This window comes from Myotis daubentonii, chromosome 3 (genome assembly GCF_963259705.1).
Source record: "Myotis daubentonii chromosome 3, mMyoDau2.1, whole genome shotgun sequence".
NCBI classification, from domain to species: domain Eukaryota; kingdom Metazoa; phylum Chordata; class Mammalia; order Chiroptera; family Vespertilionidae; genus Myotis; species Myotis daubentonii.
Window position 1 is genome coordinate 138,899,976 of NC_081842.1, and position 8,761 is coordinate 138,908,736.

Genomic DNA, 8,761 nt, shown 5'->3' on the forward strand with positions numbered 1-8,761 from the left:
ATAATTGAATATGTAATGCAATGTTACAGAAGAGAAAGAGTTTGTCCCCCCGGCGCTAGCAGAGCCAAACACTAGACACCAAGAATTGTAGTGGGAAAATATTGGCTATTTTACTATGGATGGTTCCATCAAGGAGAATGGGGAGCTAATGCTCAAAAGCCTGAATTTGCCAATGTTGTGTAGGTTATAGATTACATAAGACAAAAATCACAAGACACCATGGGTTAAGAGTTTGGGGTCGTGCGAGGAATTGATTGGCTGGAGGTGAGATAATAAATAATTTATTCAGGTCTTGAGGATAGCTCTGAGGTCTGTTCTGGTGTCCCTCTGTCTAGTATTATGAGAAAATAGCCAGGGGGTTGTTATACCTTAGAGCTCAAGAAAGATAGCTTAGGTCACGATGTTATTTTTAGCCTGCCAGAGGTCCAAAGCTTATGATCATTAGTCAGAACCAGGCTCATGTCTTCTGCTGCCTCAGGGTTGCTTCTTATCCAGGAGAAAGGCTAGGTCTCTGAGGGGTGTAGAGAGAGAGAGATTATTTCTAGAGCTAGGATTTAAAGCCAAATTTATTCAGAGTCTACTAAGGAACTTTGTTTCGGAAATGTCCTTATTTTTAGACTAGTAGCCCAGTGCACGGATTCATGCACATTGAAAGGAAATTAATTAGAAGAAAGATTCCTGCAGTAATTATGTTACTGCAAAAAATTACATGTCAAAATAGTATACATAATATAGTATTATAAAATTGAAACATGCATGAGATTGGTGTCAGTGAGAGCTTTAATGTATCATGCATGTGGAAGTCAACATTTACTTTTAAATTGCCAGTGCTCGTCATATGTACCTGTCGGTCAGTTGGTTGGACAGTCGGATGGATGGATGGTCGGTCACTTAGCTTTTATATAGAGAGATATTTGGATATTTACTTGGAATAATACTTATTTGAAAGTATTTGGGGTTAAAGGTAGCATCATTTTTGCAATTTATTCTCAAACAGTTCAGGAAAAGATTATATACATAAAGAATGAGATCAATGCCCTAACCGGTTTGGCTCAGTGGATAGAGTGTCGGACTGCGGACTGAAAGAATGAGATCAAGTGTGGTCAAATGTCAATATTTGAGGAACTTGCTGTGGAACTGTATGGAAATTCTTTGCACTATTCTTTCCTGTAAGTCTAAAGTTATGTTAAGTAAAATTTAAATAGTAAAAGATAGCTTTAAATTTTAAAAAATGTTTGACCTGGTCTTACCAACATTATACAAATATTTCAAGGCACTGCCATAAATACTTAGAATAGTTCAATTACTGATCATATGCATTTTTTTTCATGGCACTCACTAAAACTGTAATGGCAAAACACAATTTTACATTTATAATAAGGAGTGTTCTAACTGATCTTACTATATGAATATCCCATCATCCACCAAAGGAATTGTCTCCACAGAGGACTGATTTACACATCAGGGCCCCAAATGGGGGACAAAGCCACAGAACATAGGTGTGCCTGATTTAAAGAGATAACATGCCTTTACCACTGTACATTTGAATATCACTTTTTCTTTCCTAAGTATTTTTGCCTATGTTATCTCATTTTATACCTTGCATTCAAGTACTACCTTGAACTTGCTTTTTTTCAAGCAAACATTTTCACAGCTAGATGGGATTATTTAAAAATATGTATTTGAAGCTGATTAAAAACAACTACAGTCTGAGAAAGATTCATTGACTGAATCAGAGCTAGAAAGGGGAGAGGAAGGAGGATCACAATCCTGAAACCTGACCCCGTCTTGGTCAATCTGTCTATAATAAAACAAACTATCTTTTAGTCATGACAAGAACAATGATATTAACCCCAAAGTAATCTTAATTTCATGAGTATAAATTTGCCCTAATCTATTACAGTGACGCTAACTAGAACTTTGTATTATCAGCTTGATGGGGTGTGGGGAGGGAGGGATAATGAATTTTAACTTTTAGTATTTTGAAGGGGAGGTAGGTTCAAATGTAAGGATTTCTAAGAGACAATTTGTCAACAATTTGTCACATGTTTAATTATCTAACTGGACTTTATCTACAAAAACATGTGGAAAGTAAACAGTAATTTTTAACAATGGATACAATCCAGGCTCCTATGTCACTCCTCTGCCTAACTCTCCCCTTATTTGAAGCTCATTTCCTCCACCCCCTGCAGCAGCCAAAAGGCACCTTCAAAGGCTTTTGTGCTGGCAATTTCCTTTTCCGTGCAAATATTCATTCACAGCTTGCCATCTGTCTGTCCCTTATCTTGCTTCTCTAACTTTTGCCTTGAGCCTTCCATGGCCAATTATCCAAAACTGCAAATTATACCCACCCCTAATTCTTGTACTTCCTATACCCCTTCCCTGTTTTATTTTTATTACTATTTTGCTTAGCATTTACAGTTTACTTGTTTATCTTGTATATGGCCGGTTTTCTTTCCTGGAATGTAAGTTTCATGAGGCAGTTTTGTTCTGTGCTCTATCACCAGCGCCTAATACTTGCCTGGATGTCACTTATTTTTTGAGTAAATGAATGAGTAAATGCTAAAGACCTAATAAAGGCTCATAGCAATGAGAAATAATATTAATAGCAATGGCAAATTTATGAACGGTGCACTGCCAAAGCAATTACTTATAAGTATTTTGTTTTCTGGTTTGTTTATCTTTACATTTTTACTTCTTTTAGTATGGACAAATAAAAGACTATGTTCAAATTTCACAATAGTGAATGCTGGAAAACAGTATGGAAATTTCTCAAAAAATTAAAAATAGAACTACCTTATGATCCAGCTATTCCACTTTTGGGTATTTATCTCTCAAGAATATCAAATACTAATTTAAAAAGATATATTCACCCCTATGTTTATTGCAGAATTAATTACAATAGCCAAGATATGGAAACAATCTAGGTGTCCATTGATGGATAAATGGATATAGAAGACATGGATATATATATCTTCTATTAAGTTTAGATGAGGTCATGAGGGTGGAGCCCTCATGATGGAATATTACTCAGCCGTATAAAAGAATAAAAACCTGCCATTTGTGACAATATGGATGGATATTGAGGACATAATGCTAAATGAAATAAGTCTGAAGGATAAAGACAATACTATATGGTTTTGCTTATATGTGAAATCTAAACAAAAAGAAAGAGAAAAAATTCACAATGCTAATGAATCCCAAAGCTGACCCTCACCTGAGTCAACACTTGCACATCCAGTAAATGTATGTTAGAGGAGTAGCATGTGCTGCATAGAGTTAAATTACTATGGTGCTCAGGAAAAATATGAACTGAGCCTAACTTAGTGAGTTATTAATAGTTCCTTCCCCAGGTCAACAATAATAGATACATATTTGAACTTATCCATTATATAGAAAATATATTAAATGTGAAATGTGAGTTAGAGTATACAAAAGTGCTGCCTTCCAGGATACTGTGGACTGAATTGTGTCCCCCCAAATTCAGATGTGATGGTATTTGGAGGTGGGACCTTTGGAGGTAATTAGGTTTAGATGAGGTCATGAGGGTAGGGCCCTCATGATGGAATTAGTGTCCTCGTAGAAGAGACACCAGAGAGCTTGCCTCTCTCTCTCTCTCTCTCTCTCTCTCTCTCTCTCTCTCTCTCTCTCTCTCTCTCTCTCTTACCATGTGAGGACACAGGGGGGAGAAAGTGGCCATCTGCAAGCCAGGAAGAGAGACCTCATCAGAAACTGACCATGCTAACGCTTTGCTTTTGGGCTTACCGGCCTCCAGAGCTGTGAAAGAACACATTTCTGTCATTTAAGCCACCCAGTCTATGGTTATTTTGTTAGCTTGAGCAGGCTAAGACATTGAATAAAGTTAAAAGCCAGATATTCCCAAATGAGAAGTAAGTAAATCTTCCTTGTAGTGTAGACAGCTGAACGTCTCACCTTTCTCCAGAATTACTCCTTGTAATTATTATTGTCCCCACACGGGGTGGGATAGGGCTATTTACTTTAAAACTCAGACTCAAGTGAGGTCCTGAGGCCATTCCCACCAAACTCTGTAGACAGCTAAGACAGGCCTGGGTAGTTTGGGCAAGTGTTTTCAAATGATTAAGGAGTAACCATCGGCAACTACACAAACACCACGTATGTCAGTGCAAGACCTGATTTGTTCTCTGGCTTCACAGTGCCCATGAGGGCCTAACTCTCAGTGGACACCAGATTCATACCAACCAACGAGGACCACATGCTCAGACTCCTTTTCTCCTAGAAATCCGGGCCCAAAGAAGAGCAGGATCTCCTGCTTGTGTCCATCTGGGAAATGCCCACAACCCCACCTAATCACTGCTGTCTTCCTGGGCTCTGGGAGCTGAAATGTCTGGACATTTTGGACATGGACAGAAACATACGGTGAGGGTCTCAGTCCAGACCCGTCAGGGCAAGGAGGGAGAGACAAGGCTGCCTCTCTCACACTGGGGTGCAGATGGCTTCCTGATGAACCTCTTCCAGGAATTCTGAACCAGGTGAGAGAAGAAGGAGGAGAAAGCAATTGACAGAGCACAGGGTACTTAGAGCCGGAGAGATTGCCAGGAAGAAAGTCGACTTTTGCTGTCAAGTCATTTTCAAAGAATCACAATCTCTGAGAACACAGCAAGGACAAAATATGGAATAACTGAAGGAGGGGTAAGATTTTCACATCAAGTGATACAAACTCTACAAATGTCAGCAACAATAAATGAGCCAGGCAGAAATTATGTAAGTCAAGTCTAGTGAGAAGTTACCTCGTTCTAAAACACTCATGGTTTTATCTTGTTCTATCTTGTTTATTTAAAGCTTGTGGTTTTTCCTACATATGTAGCTGATTTCATGTACTTTTGGTATTGCTACAGCATTTCTAACAGTTGTTCAATTTCTCCCTGAAAAGTTGGTACTCCCTAACGTTCCACTGATTTGAAAAATGTTCAAATCCTCCTCCCCACCTCCACCACCAAGATCCCTGTCACACCCATCCTCACAATGTATCATGTTGGCCCCACCTTTCCTTGCAGAAGGCATGCTCTGACACAGCATGAGGGGCAGGGAGAGGTGTCATTTTGATCAGCTGGTTAGGACACCTATCAGGTAGCACAGGTTTGTGAGTTGGAGCTTGGCAGATTGAATCTATCTTCTGTACCACAGCTCCCGATTGCATTCCCAGCTTCCACCCAACCTCATTCAAGATGAGAATGATAGCAAACCCTATTGTGGGTGGATCAGCACCTGCATATCACCAGACTTGAGAAGCAACTGTAGCAACACAGGCCTAATTATTGATCATCGCTATAAGCAAAAGACGGGTATCAAAATGTTAAACAAAATTGTTTTGTTGTTAAACAAAATGTGCCAAGTTGGAAATGATTTCCCAGCTCTGAGCATCTCTCAACTAAATAACATGTGCCAAAGAAGTAAGCGTATCACACAATCTGACATTTCAAGGCATACAGGTAGTGAGAAGAAAAACAGAGGAAGGTGGTATTTCAGAATAAAAAAAAAAAAAGACAGCTGAGAAACAGTACTAGTTGGAATTTTTGTGGTGATCATACTTTTTGTTTATAATTTTCCTAGTATTCATAACACTAGGTATAGATTTGGAACTCCCCACACCAAGAGTCTCTTGCTGTCTTGATATGTCTCCAGAAGTTCATGTGCTGTATTTGTTTATATCACAATCAAAACTTAGAGCACTGCATGCAAAGTACCAAAGTAAAACATCAATACGAACTAGAAATACCTGATGAAATTACAGGTACATTTTCCCCTTGTATTTTTCAGTCTTTTCCAAGCAGTCTGCCATGAACATGAACTATTCTCACAGATAGAAAAATATGGAATAACTGATAGAAAAAAATCATTTAAACTGTCTGCTAATGAAGACAACGCTGTTTTGAATGTTCCGAAGTTTGTAACACGGGTTTTGCCTATTCTTTCTCCATCCGTTCTTTCACTCTTCAAACAGCCAGTTTTGAAAATGAGCCACTCTGTTTTGATGGTAGGCCAGGGTCAAATGAAACTACTTCTGAATTTCCCAAGTCCAGTATTTCAAACAAGAGGTTTCAGCTCACTGGACGCATTCTAACACACTTGTGCAAAATGAAACGTTGCTTATGTGAATAATTAGCTTGCATAACGTGTGAAAGCAGACAGTTTTTCAGACAGTCATTGAGTGTTCTCCCCTCCACGTGCTTATAAATGAACACTGAGGGAGGGAGAAGGCCTGTTCTTGGACCCAGCACAGGGTTTCTACAGTAGTGTGTGAAGTGTTGGGAGAGAAATGAGCCAGGGTAGGTACCCAGCTGGCCAGATCAGACCTAGCGCTCAAGCAGAAGAAAAAATTTTGAACCAGACAATCATCGCATCACCTTCTACAAATACCATCTAGTGCTCAGTCTTTAGCCCTAGCATTCGAGACACAGAGAACAACTGTGGTGCTTGGGGGTGTTTGATCCGCCAGCACTGAACTGGCTCAGCCAACTCTACCACTTAGTTATGATTTCTGTTTTTAAAAATCTACCTTCATGATCTGACCTTTGTACTTTGCTGGTTAATTGTAAAAATTCATCTTTACTGCTGAAAGTAGTAATACAGCAGTACCCATTTTTTTCCCCATAGGACCCCTTCTGGCCCGCTCCCTCCCCCTACCCCAAGCCCCAGGCCTTCCCCACACTATTGTCTGTGTCCATGGGTTTTGTATCTATGCATACAACTTCTTTGGTTAATCTCTTCCCAACTACCACTCACCCCCACCTTCCCTCTGAGATTCATCAGTCTGTTCCATGTTTCTGTCTCTGGTTCTATTTTGTTCACAAGGTTATTTTGTTCTTTAGACCCCACATATGAGTGAAATCATGTGATACTTGTCTTTCTCTGACTGGCTTATTTCACTTAGCACAATACCCTCCAGGTCCCTCTGGCTAATTCAGAACTGCCTCAGTCACTCTGGGTGCAATGCAGTTACCACCCTCAGGCTGAGTTCTGAGTCTCTTATTTTGGAGTTTGGCCCAGCTGGGGCTTGAAACTGGCTCCAGACATTTAGCAGCATCACCAGATGGTAGGATCCTCTAGGAAGTAATTCTACTGTGGTCTTTCTAGTTCCCAATCAAGTCTTTGAGCAGCACTCTGCTTTCTCACCCAGTTAGCAGTGAACTTAGCTTTCTCATTCCTTAACTAACTAGTCTCTTCTGAGAAAGAAAGAGAGAGAGAGGGAGAGAGAGAGAGAGAGAGAGAGAGAGAGAGAGAGAGAGAGAGAGAGAGAGATTGGGCTCCTATTTCCCATATAAGCTTGTAGAAGGAATATTCTTTTTCCCCCTGTTATCAGGATTCCTCTCCCCTCCAAAAAGCCATTTTCCTTTTTTTTTTAGTTCTTTTTTTTTTTGCTTGTTTTAAGAAATCCTTCTCCTCAGTCTTATCTGATATTTCTTAATTTCAAAAACAACTCAAATCTCGACCAGCCATCCTATACCAGGAGCATAATCTGGGCTTGGATTTAAAATATGCCTGCCAAAACAAAAAATATAATTTATTTTTAAAGTAGTTTCTTCACAGAACAAGTATTTGGCTTTGGTTTTAGATTGTTTTATTTTTGTTTATTTGTTTTTGCTCTTGGCCAACCAGTAAGTCTTCCTTCCTATTCATTTTCGTGTCTAATCCCCACTGATTCTGTGACCTCCCCAAACTTGTGCCCTGAATTCCTTTTTGCTTAAGTTAGCCAGCTTTTGGTTAGCTGGCTTTAGTTTAGCCAGCTTAGTCTCTCAATAAACAAAAATATTAACCATTGCACCTTGCCTTACCTCTTCTCCCTGTTCTAAATTTTCTAGTGATTAAGCATAGATTAGATAACAGTCATCCAAATATTATCTCCCGGATACATTTCCCAGGTCAGTAAGCTGAAATTAAAGAAATGGGGAGCAGGAGTTGATGCAAGAAGGGGCCACTCGGCAGCACAATATGGTGAAGTGTTTCTATCAGACATAGAAAGGTGAGAGGGCTCATGTCCATCTACAGCACAGGATCCTTCCTACTTCAGAAATAAATGCTTCGGGACAGAGGTCATTGGGACTAGGAAAAGGGGGTAAGGGCAGACATCATTGGCAGGCAGTGGCAGAACTGAAGTTACTCATCTCTGTACATATACAGGGCCATTACATGCTTTTACAAACATTATCTCTGCTGCTCTTCACAGCAATGCTGGGGACTGGGGAGGAAAGCAGAGCAGATACCGTGGTCTCCATTTTACTGTTAAAGACACCGAGCTTCAGAGAGATGAGTTAAGTTTTCAAAGGGTCCACATCTGCTCTCCTTTCCTTTAAAGAAACCAAAGAGCCAGGCTAAGCATTGTGTTGGCAGAGAGGAACAAACAGTAAACGAGTGAAGAGTTGCAGACCTTTATTAACAGCTACTACTGAGGTTATACCACCTGCTAGGGGCTGAGTTGAGTCTCTTGTCTTTAAGATGAGGATAACATTTGGGGGCAGGAGAGAAGGATCAGGCAGCACAGCAGGTGCTTAATGAATGTTTAATGAATGGAGACAAGACGTGAGCTAGAATGGGCAACCTGAGAGAGGGCCTGAGTGCCCTACAAGGTGCTCTGATTCAGCACAACAGGTAAAGAGAAGACGCTGGCGAGGATTCGTGCAGAAACTCTGGATCAAATCTCCGTGGCTCATTGGTCAGTTGCAAAAACTTTTATACTCAGATTGCTTTTTCAATGACGTAGTCTGAAATGAGGAACATCCCG